Genomic DNA, 17,584 nt, shown 5'->3' with positions numbered 1-17,584 from the left:
AGGCCAAAACTCACTGTTATTCATATTTTCTGATATCCAATTACTGTTCTTTTCCACATCATCAGTAGCAAACTTAACATAACTGAATCTGTTTCATTTGATGACCCATTTACTGTAGCTTACTGAGATCCTCCATGCAATGGAGTCTAATGTTTTACTATATGGAATAACTAGTTCAGCGTCACCTGCGACAGCAGAAAGGAAAGCAATAGAACGGAGCGTTCCCATGACCTCCATGCATGGCTGTTTTCATTATATATTCATGTGCGTAAATTGTTTAGTTGGTTAACTCCCCAACCCAAAAACAGATTTCCATGTTTCTTTTTCGTGTGTCACCACAACTTTAATGCTACTGCAAAAAAGCCAGATATCTAATAACATGGCTGGGGAGGCAAATTGATGTTTAGCTCTTTTAGTATTTGTCTAGAAGGTTTTCTCCGCGTCGAAAGCCCCGTGTTTTGTAAAATGAAAGATGATGCGTTGTTAGCTTGCACGTTCCGAATGCCTGCAAACTGCATAGTAATATAATTGACACAACAGGAGAAACAGCCCCTAACCTTGTAAATACACTTGTATGTTATTGTGACAGAGATCGAATGAGTCTTAGTGTTAGATCTCCCTCTCGACCTGTGAGAGCACGGTATACGAGGAACAGAGTACCCTTAATGAAATGGCACGACAATTTATTCCGTAGGGTAGATGGAAGTCGGTCAGTTCGGAAGGGGGCGGAGCCATGGCACCCGAGCTCAGTGACCCAGACGGTAAGCGGAGGAGCGGATGCGCTCGTTAACCTCGGGGTCATGGGCGAGGGTATAAATAGGGGGCATGGCTTGAGTGATCTGTTCCTTTGCATATGGTTAAGTTAAATAACCGAGAAGGAGCCCGTACTGTGAGGAAACCGTGAGTGTTCTGTGTCTGTGTATTAACACTGTGTGTCTTGTGTGTTATTTGTCACAGAAGATTACTGAGCACGATCCGGAGCTGCAGCCGCAGGCCAGCGAAAAACCCGGACTTCACCACTCACCTTTCACTACCAACTGTCTTTGTGTTTGCACCTTTTAGCACTTGAATCACGCACTGTCTTTTGTGTTCGTGTTTAGTGTGGGTGTCGGAACGGGACTTTGGGGTTGCGGGTCAAACCCGCGGGATTATAAATTAGAAGTGATACACGCCGCTGTATCACTTCCAGCACTATTATTATTTACAGGTTTTGCCTTGAGGCTCTGGACATTTACTAAAATAAATAAACACCCTTGCACCTGTACCAACGTCTGTCTGTGTGATTCTTCTGCACTGCACTCACCTGCACGTCATTACCACTTTGTCACACGTGGTCGTCAGAAGTAGGAGATGGACTACGCAACACTGTCGGCGCTGCTGGAGCAGCTGGACAGCAGACGGGAGGGGGAGGAAAGACGGAGAGAGGAGAGGTACACCGCGCTGATCGAGAGGGTCGGGCTGGCAATACCTCCCACAGCATCAGCGGAGCGCGGCTTCATAGCGCCCAAAGCCAGGACGCATAAAATGACGGTGGATGATGATCCAGAGGCATACCTGGTGGCATTTGAGCGGCTGGCTACCACCGCGTCATGGCCCCGACAGTTCTGGGCAAGCCAGCTGGGACCCTGCCTGATTGGGGAAGCGCAGGCAGCATACCAGGCAATGGGGGATGACGACGCCGCTCAATATGACCTGGTAAAGCTGGCTATTCTCCGCCGTCTGAATATTACGGAGGAAACGCACCGAGTGAGGTTCAGGGAGTACAGGAGGTCCCCGAACGTACGCCCCAGGGTGGTCGCGCAGAAGCTCTGTGACCACATGATACACTGGCTCACCCCGGCGCTAAAAACAACTGCCCAGATGGGGGAGGCCATCGTTATTGAGCAGTTTTGTCATGTGGTCGGCGCCGAGACCCAAGGATGGATACGGCGCCACAACCCCGACACCTTGGAACAGGCAGTCAAGCTCGCTGAGGACTTCGAGGACTCCCTGGTATCCGCCCAGACCGGGCTACTCACCCCACCTCAACGGAGCGGCCGAGCCCCACCTCCTCTCTCTGCTCCATCAGCCCCACCACCAGGACCGGTTCAACGACCTCCAAGAGCACCAACCCCAATGGGCGACCTTGCCTCCTCTTCATGGAGACCAAGGTTGGCCCCCAGCTGGGGTAGAGGTGCTGCCCCTGCCCCGTTGCCATACCAGCAGCGGGACAGACCATTTAATACTGTGCCCTCCTTTCCCCCTACCTGTTTTAGGTGCCGCCAGCCGGGACATCAGGCTAGGTCATGCCCATCTGCGATGGAGTGTGACGTGGCCGTCTGTAATCTGGCATCTGAAGCGGGTAAGCGAGGGAAAAATGGTCGGGAGGGGCCTTGTATTGTTAAGGTGATTTTTGGAAATGTGAAGACCCATGCATTAGTGGACACAGGGTGTGGTCAGACCTTAATTAGAGCATCTCTCTTGGGCGGTATGGTGTGGCAGCCACAAGGTCAGGTGGCGATCTCCTGTATCCATGGAGACACGGCAACATACCCCACAGTAAAAGCATATTTATCGGTCGGTCCGATGAAACGTTCCCTGGTAGTTGGGGTAGCGGAAAGGTCACCACATCCCATTATTCTGGGTCGGGACTGGCCCAACTATAAAGATTTATTGAAATTAAGGGCAGTCCCAGCCATACACGCAAATGTGGCAGAAAAAGTAGAAGGGGAAATAATTGGTAATGTCTTTCCCTTTCAAGCGGAAATGTTCTCTTCCCTGTTCCGGCCGAAAAAAACAAACAAAGAGAGAAGGCTGCGGAAATGGGAGGGAGCGTTAATGAGACAAGGCTGGGGGCTGGTGGGAGCCTGTTATAACGGTGAAAAACGTCAGTCAAAGGGGGTCGGAACGCAGTGTGACCGAGAGGGCGAGGTTACTGGGCCATCAAAGGCAGATGTTACTCCCGCCCCGCTCAATATACCGGACATGTGGCACTCGAATGTGAACCTAGTGTGGGAGCAGGACAATGACCCATCACTGGTGCACATTCGGGGACAGGTCCGGTCCATTGAAGGTAAGGATGTTGAAGGCGCTGGGGCACTAGTATTTCCACACTTCATTATCAAGGGGCAATTACTATATAGGGTAAACCTGGCCGCGGGCACAGGACATCCTGTAACACAATTATTGGTTCCCCCGTCTTGTCGGCTGGAGGTCATGAGGCTGGCGCATGATATCCCTTTTGCGGGGCACCTCGGAGTTGACAAGACAAGGGAACGGATATTGGCTCGATTCTTTTGGCCAGGTGTTTATAAAGAAGTGTCGAAATATGTAGCCACATGCCCAGACTGCCAGAGAGTAGCGCCGGGTCGAGTGCGCCCCGCCCCTTTGGTCCCACTGCCGATTATTTCTACCCCCTTTGAACGCATCGCAGTGGACATAGTCGGCCCTTTGCTACCTTCTGACTCCGGGTATACGCATATATTAGTGGTGGTAGATTACGCAACGCGATACCCAGAGGCAGTTCCATTGAGGTCCACTAGTGCTGCTGCGATAGCCAAAGAACTAGTGCAGATTATGGCAAGAGTAGGGATCCCCAACGAGATATTGACTGATCATGGAACTAATTTCTTGTCAAACACGCTACAGCAGGTATATAAATTACTAAAAATACGTCCCATCAGAACGTCGGTTTACCATCCACAGACGGACGGTTTGGTGGAACGTTTTAATCAGACTCTAAAGGCGATGCTGAGACGATTTGTGAATCAGGAGCAAAAACATTGGGCATCGCTTCTCCCCTACCTCCTTTTTGCAGTGAGAGAGGTGCCGCAGAGTTCGACAGGGTTCTCCCCCTTCGAGCTCTTGTACGGCCGACAGCCTCGCGGCATCCTCGATCTGTTGAGAGAGGGGTGGGAGGAGCACAAAGGCTCGTCCAAAAATGTAGTGCAGCATGTGCTCCTACTGAGAGATCGCCTAGATTTGGTCGGTCGTTTGGCCCAAGACAATCTCAGATCGGCTCAGCATCGACAACAGCAGCATTACAATCAAAATGCATTAATCCGAACCTTTCGACCTGGAGACAAGGTAATGCTGCTACTTCCCTCAGCGGAATCCAAACTATGTGCTAAATGGCAAGGGCCATATGAGGTGATTCGGGCTATAGGAAAGGTGAATTACGAAATTAAACAGCCCGATCGCCGTAACAAAAAAGAAATTTATCACATAAATTTATTACTGGCAGGCAAGAGAGGTGTTATTTATAGCCCCAGGCAATATAGAGGATGATTTAGGGCCCGAGCTAGAACCCTCTAGCACAAAGAACATTTCGATGGGGGAACAGTTACTTCCTGATCAGCAACGTGAACTACGTAGGTTAATTGAGGAATTTAGCGATGTTTTTTCTAACACGCCCGGTAGAACTAACCTCGCTGAATATGACATTATCTCTCCCCCAGGTGTCACAGTGCGAGAGAGACCTTACCGGGTCCCGGAAAGTCGACGGAGTGGCGTTCGCAAAGAGGTATGGGACATGCTCGAACTTGGGGTGATTGAGCCTTCCAGGAGCGAGTGGTGCAGTCCAATTGTGATAGTGGCCAAAAAGGACGGCACCAACCGCTTCTGCGTTGATTTCCGCAAGGTAAACGCTATTGCCAAGTTTGATGCGTATCCCATGCCTCGGGTCGACGAACTCCTAGATAGACTGGGGACAGCGAGGTTCATCTCCACTCTGGATCTGACGAAAGGATATTGGCAGATCCCGTTAACTCGTAGGTCTAGAGAGAAAACCGCATTTTCGACACCAGAGGGGCTGTTTCATTTTACAACCATGCCGTTTGGGTTACATGGTGCGCCTGCTGCCTTCCAGAGACTGATGGACCAGGTTTTACACCCACATCGTGAATATGCGGCAGCTTATATTGATGATGTGGTCATTTACAGCTCCACCTGGCGAGAGCATTTGGCTAGGATCACAGCCGTCCTTCAGTCTCTAAGGGCAGCCCGGCTGACAGCTAACTTGCGAAAATGTGCGTTTGCCAAAAGAGAAACACAATATTTGGGATTTGTAATGGGGAATGGCATGGTGAAACCCGTTGTCTCCAAGGTCCAGGCCTTGGTAGACGCTGCAATCCCCAAAACCAAGGCTCAAGTGCGGTCGCTACTGGGGTTAGCCGGTTATTACCGTCGCTTTATCCCCGAGTATGCCACAGTGGTTAATCCCTTAGTTGACCTCACCAAAAAGAGCGCACCAAATTTAATTAAATGGTCAGAAGAATGTCAGGGGGCGTTTAATACTGTTAAGCAGAGACTTTGCCAGGCCCCTGCTCTCATCACTCCAGACTTCACTAAGAGATTCATCCTCCACACCGATGCTTCGGATGTCGGTTTGGGTGCAGTCCTGTCTCAAATGGTAGGCGGAGTAGAACACCCTGTTCTGTACATAAGTAAAAAAATGCTCCCTCGGGAGCGCAACTACTCCGTCGTCGAAAAAGAGTGTTTGGCCATGAAATGGGCTACTCACTCTTTAAGATACTACCTGCTGGGACACTCATTTGATCTTGTCACTGACCACGCCCCACTCAAGTGGTTAAGCACAATGAAGGACAGCAATGCCCGGATAACTCGGTGGTATCTGGCATTGCAGCCCTTCATGTACCATATGGTACACCGTGCAGGGAAAGACCACCAAAATGCGGATTATTTTTCCCGGGAGGGGGGAGTAATGAGAAAGGTAGGTTTAGCCGAGTGTTCCTTCGGCTCCACTCTGAGCGGTGGGATATGTGACAGAGATCGAATGAGTCTTAGTGTTAGATCTCCCTCTCGACCTGTGAGAGCACGGTATACGAGGAACAGAGTACCCTTAATGAAATGGCACGACAATTTATTCCGTAGGGTAGATGGAAGTCGGTCAGTTCGGAAGGGGGCGGAGCCATGGCACCCGAGCTCAGTGACCCAGATGGTAAGCGGCGTGGCATCCGAGGACTGGAGGAGCGGATGCGCTCGTTAACCTCGGGGTCATGGGCGAGGGTATAAATAGGGGGCATGGCTTGAGTGATCTGTTCCTTTGCATATGGTTAAGTTAAATAACCGAGAAGGAGCCCGTACTGTGAGGAAACCGTGAGTGTTCTGTGTCTGTGTATTAACACTGTGTGTCTTGTGTGTTATTTGTCACAGAAGATTACTGAGCACGATCCGGAGCTGCAGCCGCAGGCCAGCGAAAAACCCGGACTTCACCACTCACCTTTCACTACCAACTGTCTTTGTGTTTGCACCTTTTAGCACTTGAATCACGCACTGTCTTTTGTGTTCGTGTTTAGTGTGGGTGTCGGAACGGGACTTTGGGGTTGCGGGTCAAACCCGCGGGATTATAAATTAGAAGTGATACACGCCGCTGTATCACTTCCAGCACTATTATTATTTACAGGTTTTGCCTTGAGGCTCTGGACATTTACTAAAATAAATAAACACCCTTGCACCTGTACCAACGTCTGTCTGTGTGATTCTTCTGCACTGCACTCACCTGCACGTCATTACCACTTTGTCACACGTGGTCGTCAGAAGTAGGAGATGGACTACGCAACACTGTCGGCGCTGCTGGAGCAGCTGGACAGCAGACGGGAGGGGGAGGAAAGACGGAGAGAGGAGAGGTACACCGCGCTGATCGAGAGGGTCGGGCTGGCAATACCTCCCACAGCATCAGCGGAGCGCGGCTTCATAGCGCCCAAAGCCAGGACGCATAAAATGACGGTGGATGATGATCCAGAGGCATACCTGGTGGCATTTGAGCGGCTGGCTACCACCGCGTCATGGCCCCGACAGTTCTGGGCAAGCCAGCTGGGACCCTGCCTGATTGGGGAAGCGCAGGCAGCATACCAGGCAATGGGGGATGACGACGCCGCTCAATATGACCTGGTAAAGCTGGCTATTCTCCGCCGTCTGAATATTACGGAGGAAACGCACCGAGTGAGGTTCAGGGAGTACAGGAGGTCCCCGAACGTACGCCCCAGGGTGGTCGCGCAGAAGCTCTGTGACCACATGATACACTGGCTCACCCCGGCGCTAAAAACAACTGCCCAGATGGGGGAGGCCATCGTTATTGAGCAGTTTTGTCATGTGGTCGGCGCCGAGACCCAAGGATGGATACGGCGCCACAACCCCGACACCTTGGAACAGGCAGTCAAGCTCGCTGAGGACTTCGAGGACTCCCTGGTATCCGCCCAGACCGGGCTACTCACCCCACCTCAACGGAGCGGCCGAGCCCCACCTCCTCTCTCTGCTCCATCAGCCCCACCACCAGGACCGGTTCAACGACCTCCAAGAGCACCAACCCCAATGGGCGACCTTGCCTCCTCTTCATGGAGACCAAGGTTGGCCCCCAGCTGGGGTAGAGGTGCTGCCCCTGCCCCGTTGCCATACCAGCAGCGGGACAGACCATTTAATACTGTGCCCTCCTTTCCCCCTACCTGTTTTAGGTGCCGCCAGCCGGGACATCAGGCTAGGTCATGCCCATCTGCGATGGAGTGTGACGTGGCCGTCTGTAATCTGGCATCTGAAGCGGGTAAGCGAGGGAAAAATGGTCGGGAGGGGCCTTGTATTGTTAAGGTGATTTTTGGAAATGTGAAGACCCATGCATTAGTGGACACAGGGTGTGGTCAGACCTTAATTAGAGCATCTCTCTTGGGCGGTATGGTGTGGCAGCCACAAGGTCAGGTGGCGATCTCCTGTATCCATGGAGACACGGCAACATACCCCACAGTAAAAGCATATTTATCGGTCGGTCCGATGAAACGTTCCCTGGTAGTTGGGGTAGCGGAAAGGTCACCACATCCCATTATTCTGGGTCGGGACTGGCCCAACTATAAAGATTTATTGAAATTAAGGGCAGTCCCGGCCATACACGCAAATGTGGCAGAAAAAGTAGAAGGGGAAATAATTGGTAATGTCTTTCCCTTTCAAGCGGAAATGTTCTCTTCCCTGTTCCGGCCGAAAAAAACAAACAAAGAGAGAAGGCTGCGGAAATGGGAGGGAGCGTTAATGAGACAAGGCTGGGGGCTGGTGGGAGCCTGTTATAACGGTGAAAAACGTCAGTCAAAGGGGGTCGGAACGCAGTGTGACCGAGAGGGCGAGGTTACTGGGCCATCAAAGGCAGATGTTACTCCCGCCCCGCTCAATATACCGGACATGTGGCACTCGAATGTGAACCTAGTGTGGGAGCAGGACAATGACCCATCACTGGTGCACATTCGGGGACAGGTCCGGTCCATTGAAGGTAAGGATGTTGAAGGCGCTGGGGCACTAGTATTTCCACACTTCATTATCAAGGGGCAATTACTATATAGGGTAAACCTGGCCGCGGGCACAGGACATCCTGTAACACAATTATTGGTTCCCCCGTCTTGTCGGCTGGAGGTCATGAGGCTGGCGCATGATATCCCTTTTGCGGGGCACCTCGGAGTTGACAAGACAAGGGAACGGATATTGGCTCGATTCTTTTGGCCAGGTGTTTATAAAGAAGTGTCGAAATATGTAGCCACATGCCCAGACTGCCAGAGAGTAGCGCCGGGTCGAGTGCGCCCCGCCCCTTTGGTCCCACTGCCGATTATTTCTACCCCCTTTGAACGCATCGCAGTGGACATAGTCGGCCCTTTGCTACCTTCTGACTCCGGGTATACGCATATATTAGTGGTGGTAGATTACGCAACGCGATACCCAGAGGCAGTTCCATTGAGGTCCACTAGTGCTGCTGCGATAGCCAAAGAACTAGTGCAGATTATGGCAAGAGTAGGGATCCCCAACGAGATATTGACTGATCATGGAACTAATTTCTTGTCAAACACGCTACAGCAGGTATATAAATTACTAAAAATACGTCCCATCAGAACGTCGGTTTACCATCCACAGACGGACGGTTTGGTGGAACGTTTTAATCAGACTCTAAAGGCGATGCTGAGACGATTTGTGAATCAGGAGCAAAAACATTGGGCATCGCTTCTCCCCTACCTCCTTTTTGCAGTGAGAGAGGTGCCGCAGAGTTCGACAGGGTTCTCCCCCTTCGAGCTCTTGTACGGCCGACAGCCTCGCGGCATCCTCGATCTGTTGAGAGAGGGGTGGGAGGAGCACAAAGGCTCGTCCAAAAATGTAGTGCAGCATGTGCTCCTACTGAGAGATCGCCTAGATTTGGTCGGTCGTTTGGCCCAAGACAATCTCAGATCGGCTCAGCATCGACAACAGCAGCATTACAATCAAAATGCATTAATCCGAACCTTTCGACCTGGAGACAAGGTAATGCTGCTACTTCCCTCAGCGGAATCCAAACTATGTGCTAAATGGCAAGGGCCATATGAGGTGATTCGGGCTATAGGAAAGGTGAATTACGAAATTAAACAGCCCGATCGCCGTAACAAAAAAGAAATTTATCACATAAATTTATTACTGGCAGGCAAGAGAGGTGTTATTTATAGCCCCAGGCAATATAGAGGATGATTTAGGGCCCGAGCTAGAACCCTCTAGCACAAAGAACATTTCGATGGGGGAACAGTTACTTCCTGATCAGCAACGTGAACTACGTAGGTTAATTGAGGAATTTAGCGATGTTTTTTCTAACACGCCCGGTAGAACTAACCTCGCTGAATATGACATTATCTCTCCCCCAGGTGTCACAGTGCGAGAGAGACCTTACCGGGTCCCGGAAAGTCGACGGAGTGGCGTTCGCAAAGAGGTATGGGACATGCTCGAACTTGGGGTGATTGAGCCTTCCAGGAGCGAGTGGTGCAGTCCAATTGTGATAGTGGCCAAAAAGGACGGCACCAACCGCTTCTGCGTTGATTTCCGCAAGGTAAACGCTATTGCCAAGTTTGATGCGTATCCCATGCCTCGGGTCGACGAACTCCTAGATAGACTGGGGACAGCGAGGTTCATCTCCACTCTGGATCTGACGAAAGGATATTGGCAGATCCCGTTAACTCGTAGGTCTAGAGAGAAAACCGCATTTTCGACACCAGAGGGGCTGTTTCATTTTACAACCATGCCGTTTGGGTTACATGGTGCGCCTGCTGCCTTCCAGAGACTGATGGACCAGGTTTTACACCCACATCGTGAATATGCGGCAGCTTATATTGATGATGTGGTCATTTACAGCTCCACCTGGCGAGAGCATTTGGCTAGGATCACAGCCGTCCTTCAGTCTCTAAGGGCAGCCCGGCTGACAGCTAACTTGCGAAAATGTGCGTTTGCCAAAAGAGAAACACAATATTTGGGATTTGTAATGGGGAATGGCATGGTGAAACCCGTTGTCTCCAAGGTCCAGGCCTTGGTAGACGCTGCAATCCCCAAAACCAAGGCTCAAGTGCGGTCGCTACTGGGGTTAGCCGGTTATTACCGTCGCTTTATCCCCGAGTATGCCACAGTGGTTAATCCCTTAGTTGACCTCACCAAAAAGAGCGCACCAAATTTAATTAAATGGTCAGAAGAATGTCAGGGGGCGTTTAATACTGTTAAGCAGAGACTTTGCCAGGCCCCTGCTCTCATCACTCCAGACTTCACTAAGAGATTCATCCTCCACACCGATGCTTCGGATGTCGGTTTGGGTGCAGTCCTGTCTCAAATGGTAGGCGGAGTAGAACACCCTGTTCTGTACATAAGTAAAAAAATGCTCCCTCGGGAGCGCAACTACTCCGTCGTCGAAAAAGAGTGTTTGGCCATGAAATGGGCTACTCACTCTTTAAGATACTACCTGCTGGGACACTCATTTGATCTTGTCACTGACCACGCCCCACTCAAGTGGTTAAGCACAATGAAGGACAGCAATGCCCGGATAACTCGGTGGTATCTGGCATTGCAGCCCTTCATGTACCATATGGTACACCGTGCAGGGAAAGACCACCAAAATGCGGATTATTTTTCCCGGGAGGGGGGAGTAATGGGAAAGGTAGGTTTAGCCGAGTGTTCCTTCGGCTCCACTCTGAGCGGTGGGATATGTGACAGAGATCGAATGAGTCTTAGTGTTAGATCTCCCTCTCGACCTGTGAGAGCACGGTATACGAGGAACAGAGTACCCTTAATGAAATGGCACGACAATTTATTCCGTAGGGTAGATGGAAGTCGGTCAGTTCGGAAGGGGGCGGAGCCATGGCACCCGAGCTCAGTGACCCAGATGGTAAGCGGCGTGGCATCCGAGGACTGGAGGAGCGGATGCGCTCGTTAACCTCGGGGTCATGGGCGAGGGTATAAATAGGGGGCATGGCTTGAGTGATCTGTTCCTTTGCATATGGTTAAGTTAAATAACCGAGAAGGAGCCCGTACTGTGAGGAAACCGTGAGTGTTCTGTGTCTGTGTATTAACACTGTGTGTCTTGTGTGTTATTTGTCACAGAAGATTACTGAGCACGATCCGGAGCTGCAGCCGCAGGCCAGCGAAAAACCCGGACTTCACCACTCACCTTTCACTACCAACTGTCTTTGTGTTTGCACCTTTTAGCACTTGAATCACGCACTGTCTTTTGTGTTCGTGTTTAGTGTGGGTGTCGGAACGGGACTTTGGGGTTGCGGGTCAAACCCGCGGGATTATAAATTAGAAGTGATACACGCCGCTGTATCACTTCCAGCACTATTATTATTTACAGGTTTTGCCTTGAGGCTCTGGACATTTACTAAAATAAATAAACACCCTTGCACCTGTACCAACGTCTGTCTGTGTGATTCTTCTGCACTGCACTCACCTGCACGTCATTACCACTTTGCCACAGTTATAAAGAGAAAAAAGATCAACTCAAATGTTGTGCCCAATCAGTAGAATACAAAAACAAACCCAGAATGTCAAAGCGTCAACATTTGTTCTGTTCTTTCAACTACATGATAGCAGACTCTGTGAGACTGTCAAAAATTGCCAGAGGCGACTATATTTCAAGTCACCACGGCGGGGTATTGGTTAAAGTTTTCAACTAGCAATAATCACGCCTCGGACAAACCTCATGGGCTATGATACTGCCACTGCGCAAAGCTACAGAACTTGGGATAACTAAATGCTACCCCCTACAGCAAAGACATTTGACTTGCCGGTGGGCAAGTTACTGCGATATAATACAGTACAGTTAAATGATCCCTCAAACGTAGAGGTTTATGTTATCGACACTGCAGCTTCACAATGCAACAGAGTCCACTTTTTTATTCCGATTATATATGAACTGAAGTGTAGACCGTCATTGCTTTGGTGCACATAGGAGTGATGGGATACCAAGATGCAAATCTATCTGTCTCGCTCTCTTGCATCTAACATAAGCAAACGTTATTTATTTTTTTTATATAATGGTCACTAGTTATAAGTCTCCCCATCCTACAATGTGGGGTTTCATTTTTCAATCCTTTTATCTGACAATTACCTCCACAAGTAAATAAATGAATTCGCATACAGGGAGTTGAACCCTGGTCACCTGGGTGAAAAAACGGGAATCGTAACCACTAGATCATATGGGAAATCGCTGCTTCTTGTTTGCTACCCGAAGCCAGCAGAGAAATGTGCAGGTCATTTTTTTACACTGCTGCCATCGAAAGGGCAAAACAATGAATCGAACCTGGATTGCTCATTTTAGACCGCTCCAAATGATTTGTTTAATGCAGTGTATTTTTCTTTTGCGATGTTTTGATTACTCCCCCCGTGACTTTCATTCTGATTTGGGCACCCCCTTTCGTGCACGGATTTGAAAAGCATAAACTTTAACTGCAATATTTGTACCTGTGATTCTGTAGGTATATGAATAAACTGACATCTGTCGAAACTCGGGATATAACCCGGGAAATTTAGATATTCAACCTAACGATCGCCCTCCTGAGCTTTGTCGGCATGAATGACATAGTTGATCAAACTCTTCTTTGTTCTACGAGAACCAGCAACATTTTGTGAGACCAGATAGTCGTGTTGTTCTGTACAGACCTGCGAATTCATGGAATTTGAAAACATTCCGCATTTTAACATGCATTTTAAGAAGAAGAGTCAGAGTATCAACATTGTCGTTTCTGTGAGTCAAGCAGCAGTCGAAGCCAAAACGTTGCAGAGTGCATTCTCACTCCGTTTAATATACAGTCAGACTTGCATTGACAATGCACCATGCACACTACAAATACATCGTTCTGGTCTGGGTGGCTGTTTACCTGGGGAGAATAAATACATACAGTGAAAAAAATATGCCGTGCTGTGTTTCCACCCGGTTTCGAACCGGGGACCTTTCGCGTGTGAGGCGAACGTGATAACCACTACACTATGGAAACATGTTGCTTAACAAACGATCCGTGTGTTGCGCTCTAAGCATACAGTGCCGATTACCCATTTTGGATCCTGCAGTGCAAGGCAGTCTTCACTTAAAGCCCAGCTGAATGTAACAATGTACATGTGAAAGTTTCCATAGTGTAGTGGTTATCACGTTCGCCTAACACGCGAAAGGTCCCCGGTTCGGAACCGGGTGGAAACATGTGCTTGTTCGTTTTTTTGTTGCGGTCTTCTCCGCTCTCTGTGAGTCCAGCAGCAGACTGCGTCAAAAAGTTGCACTGAGAATTGATTGATTTATTTTATTTTATTAATGGGTGTTTCATTCGAGAAGCAGCTGTATCAGAGTGGCGCAGCGGAAGCGTGCTGAGCCTTATAACCCAGAGGTCGACGGAGCGAAACCGTCTTCTGTTAGCCTTTTTTTTCTTCTGTTGGCAAAGTAGTTGTTTTTAAAAGATGAACTCTAGTCAAAAGATATTGTATTATTTTTGCAACTACAGTCTGAATACTAAAATTGCCTTTGAAGAGAAGTTACATAATGTGCATGATATATCTGGGAGAAAGGAAAGCAATAGAACGGAGAGTTCCCATGACCTCCATGCATGGCTGTTTTCATGATATATTCATGTGCGTAAATTGTTTGGTAGGTTAACTCCCCAACCCCAAAACAGATTTCCATGTTTCTTTTTCGTGTGTCACCACAACTTTAATGCTACTGCAAAAAAGCCAGATATCTATTAACATGGCTGGGGAGGCAAATTGATGTTTAGCTCTTTTAGTATTTGTCTAGAAGGTTTTCTCCGTGTCGAATGCCCCGTGTTTTGTAAAATGAAAGATGACGCGTTGTTAGCGTGCGCGTTCCGAATGCCTGCCAGCTGCATAGTAATATAATTGACACAACAGGAGAAACGGCCCCTAACCTTGTAAATACACTTGTATGTTATAAAGAGTAAAAAGATCAACTCAAATGTTGTGCCCAATCAGTAGAATACAAAACCAAACCCAGAATGTCAAAGCGTCAACATTTGTTCTGTTCTTTCAACTACATGATAGCAGACTCTGAGACTGTGAAAAAGTGCCAGCGGCGACCATATTTCAAGTCACCACGGCGGGGTATTGGTTAAAGTTTTCAACTAGCAATAATCACGCCTCAGTCAAACCTCATGGGCTATGATACTGCCACTGCGCAAAACTACAGAACTTGGGATAAGTAAATGCTACCCCCTACAGCAAAGACATTTGACTTGCCGGTGGGCAAGTTTCTGCTATATAATACAGTAGAGTTAAATGAACCCTCAAACGTAGAGGTTTATATTATCGACACTGCAACCTCACAATGCAACAGAGTCCATTTTTTTATTCCGATTATATATGAACTGAAGTATAGACCGTCATTGCTTTGGTGCACATAGGAGTGATGGGATAGCAAGATGCAAATCTATCTGTCTCGCTCTCTTGCATCTAACATAAGCAAACATTATTTTTTTTATAATGGTCACTAGTTATAAGTTTCCCCATCCTACAATGTGGGGTTTCATTTTTCAATCCTTTTATAAGACAATTACCTCCACAAGTAAATAAATGAATTCTCATACAGGGAGTTGAACCCTGGTCACCTGGGTGAAAAAACGGGAATCGTAACCACTAGATCATATGGGAAATCGCTGCTTCTTGTTTGCTACCCGAAGCCAGCAGAGAAATGTGCAGGTCATTTTTTTACACTGCTGCCATCGAAAGGGCAAAACAATGAATTGAACCTGGATTGCTCATTTTAGACCGCTCCAAATGATTTGTTTAATGCAGTGTATTTTTCTTTTGCGATGTTTTGATTACTCCCCCCGTGACTTTCATTCTGATTTGGGCACCCCCTTTCGTGCACGGATTTGAAAAGCATAAACTTTAACTGCAATATTTGTACCTGTGATTCTGTAGGTATAAAAATAAACCTGACATCTTTCGAAACTCGGGATATAAGCCGGGAAATTTAGATATTCAGCCTAACGATCTCCCTCCTGAGCTTTTTCTGCATGAATGACATAGTTGATCAAACTCTTCTTTGTTCTACGAGAACCAGCAACATTTTGTGAGACTAGATAGTCGTCTTGTTCTGTACAGACCTGCGAAATCATGGAATATGAAAACATTCCGCATTTTAACGTGCATTTTAAGAAGGAGAGTCAGAGTATCAACATTGTTGTTTCTGTGAGTCTAGCCAAAACGTTGCAGAGTGCATTCTCACTCTGTTTAATATACAGTCAGACTTGCATTGACAATGCACCATGCACACTATATACATCGTTCTGGTCTGGATGGCTGTTTACCTGGGGAGAATAAATACATACAGTGAAAAAATGTGCCGTGTTGTGTTTACACCCGGTTTCGAACCGGAGACCTTTCGCGTGTGAGGCGAACGTGATAACCACTACACTATGGAAACATGTTGCTTAATAAACGATCCGTGTGTTGCGCTCTAAGCATACAGTGCCGATTACCCATTTTGGATCCTGCAGTGCAAGGCAGTCTTCACTTAAAACCCAGCTAAATGTAACAATGTACATGTGAATGTTTCCATAGTGTAGTGGTTATCACGTTCGCCTAACACGCGAAAGGTCCCCGGTTCGAAAGCGGGTGGAAACATGTGCTTGTTCATTTTTTTGTTGCGGTCTCCGCTCTCTGTGAGTCCAGCAGCAGACTGCGTCAAAAAGTTGCACTGAGAATTGATTGATTTATTTTATTTTATTAATGGGTGTTTCATTCGAGAAGCAGCTGTATCAGAGTGGCGCAGCGGAAGCGTGCTGAGCCTTATAACCCAGAGGTCGACGGAGCGAAACCGTCTTCTGTTAGCCTTTTTTTTCTTCTGTTGGCAAAGTAGTTGTTTTTAAAAGATGAACTCTAGTCAAAAGACATTATATTATTTTTGCAACTACAGTCTGAATACTAAAATTGCCTTTGAAGAGAAGTTACATAATGTGCATGATATATTTGGGAGAAAGGAAAGCAATAGAACGGAGAGTTCCCATGACCTCCATGCATGGCTGTTTTCATTATATATTCATGTGCGTAAATTGTTTGGTTGGTTAAAGTTTTCAACAAGCAATAATCACGCCTCGGTTATATAAATTTTATTATAAAAAATTCAAATCTGACCCCTTTATTTTTAAATAAAATTGTTATCAGGCCTTCCCTCATAGATTTCCCTAACCTTTTCAATTCAAGACACTCCTTAAGCATTTCCATTAAATCATCTTAAATTTCTTCCCAGAAGGTTTGATAAAATTCAATGGGAAGTCCATCTAGACCTGGAGCCTTTCCTTTTCCAAACGAAAAAACCACTTGCTTCACTTCTTCATTCCCCAGTGCATGTATTAAATCTCTATTATCTTCCTCATTTATTTCACACTCAAGTTCCCTCAAAAACAAATCCTGCACATCTCTTTCTGTTTCTCTTTTTATATATAACTCTTCATAAAACCTTTTTGCATCATTTAACATATCTTTACTTTCTGTTACCATCCCCCCTCACCATCCTTTAAACCTTGCACCACACTTTTTTTCCTTACCAATTCTCGAAAGAAGAAACGACTACACGTTTCATCATTCTCTAGATGTTTCACTCTGGCTCTAAAACGCATTTTCTTTTCCATTTCTCCAAATAAATCAAAAAGTCTGTGTTTAACCTCTTTAATTTCCTTGCTAAAATCAAAACCTTTACTTTGTAATCTTACTAAATCCTGTAATCTCTGTTGCAATCTCAAATGTTTAATTTTAGTCTGTTGTGCTCTTTTCCTCCCCAGTGATATAAAATAACCCTTAGTTCGGCCCTTTATCATCTCCCACCACTCCCTTATAGAATCAAAACACACCTTTAGCTCTCTCCATTCCAAATACCTTTTCTTATAAGCTTTAATTAATTTTTCATCTTCTAACAAATTGCAATTTAATTTCCACACTCCCCTTCCGTACTCAATTTTTTCAATTAATTCTACTGATATGTTTAACATTCTATGATCTGAAAAAAAAACGGATTCTAACCGAAAATTCTTAATACTTATAGAGCAGGGTACAAAACAAAAATCTATCCTTGAAACAGTAGACTGTGTACTATTAGACCACGTATACCCTGGGTCTGAAGGACAAAAGCATTTTGCAACATCTTTTAGTCTTGCATCATTTATCATCAATTTCAAAAGATTTCCCGATTTGTCTATTTTACCTTTTTTCTGATCTTCAATTAATATACCACAATTAAAATCCCCCATTATAAGCAATACTCTATTAGTAACTAAAAAACTCTTAATTGCTCAAATAATTGAACTCTCTCTTCTCTCAATTGAGACCCATATACATT

At 47.0% G+C, this 17,584-nt stretch overlaps 8 non-coding genes across 8 annotated transcripts; 4 read left to right on the top strand and 4 right to left on the bottom strand.

Annotated features, from left to right (window-relative positions):
- The first annotated feature begins 397 nt into the window (after window positions 1–397).
- On the top strand, window positions 398–454 carry LOC117968779 (U7 small nuclear RNA). Its single transcript, XR_004548520.3, has one exon. It is a non-coding gene; the product is annotated as a U7 small nuclear RNA (small nuclear RNA).
- An 11,384-nt stretch (window positions 455–11,838) lies between these two features.
- On the bottom strand, window positions 11,839–11,978 carry LOC131700774 (U4 spliceosomal RNA). Its single transcript, XR_009308583.1, has one exon. It is a non-coding gene; the product is annotated as a U4 spliceosomal RNA (small nuclear RNA).
- Window positions 11,979–13,168: 1,190 nt separating this feature from the next.
- Window positions 13,169–13,241, bottom strand: trnav-cac (transfer RNA valine (anticodon CAC)). The gene has a single exon. It is a non-coding gene; the product is annotated as a tRNA-Val (tRNA).
- A 127-nt stretch (window positions 13,242–13,368) lies between these two features.
- Window positions 13,369–13,441, top strand: trnav-aac (transfer RNA valine (anticodon AAC)). The gene has a single exon. It is a non-coding gene; the product is annotated as a tRNA-Val (tRNA).
- A 555-nt stretch (window positions 13,442–13,996) lies between these two features.
- On the top strand, window positions 13,997–14,053 carry LOC131700969 (U7 small nuclear RNA). Its single transcript, XR_009308778.1, has one exon. It is a non-coding gene; the product is annotated as a U7 small nuclear RNA (small nuclear RNA).
- A 239-nt stretch (window positions 14,054–14,292) lies between these two features.
- Window positions 14,293–14,430, bottom strand: LOC117969250 (U4 spliceosomal RNA). The gene has a single exon (XR_004662506.2). It is a non-coding gene; the product is annotated as a U4 spliceosomal RNA (small nuclear RNA).
- A 1,170-nt stretch (window positions 14,431–15,600) lies between these two features.
- Window positions 15,601–15,673, bottom strand: trnav-cac (transfer RNA valine (anticodon CAC)). Its single transcript has one exon. It is a non-coding gene; the product is annotated as a tRNA-Val (tRNA).
- A 127-nt stretch (window positions 15,674–15,800) lies between these two features.
- trnav-aac (transfer RNA valine (anticodon AAC)) lies at window positions 15,801–15,873 on the top strand. Its single transcript has one exon. It is a non-coding gene; the product is annotated as a tRNA-Val (tRNA).
- Window positions 15,874–17,584: the final 1,711 nt, after the last annotated feature.

The sequence above is a fragment of the Acipenser ruthenus genome, chromosome 24 (assembly GCF_902713425.1).
Source record: "Acipenser ruthenus chromosome 24, fAciRut3.2 maternal haplotype, whole genome shotgun sequence".
In the NCBI taxonomy this organism is placed as follows: Eukaryota; Metazoa; Chordata; class Actinopteri; order Acipenseriformes; family Acipenseridae; genus Acipenser; species Acipenser ruthenus.
Note: the sequence above shows the minus strand (reverse complement) of the source record. Positions and strands in the feature narration are given on the sequence as shown.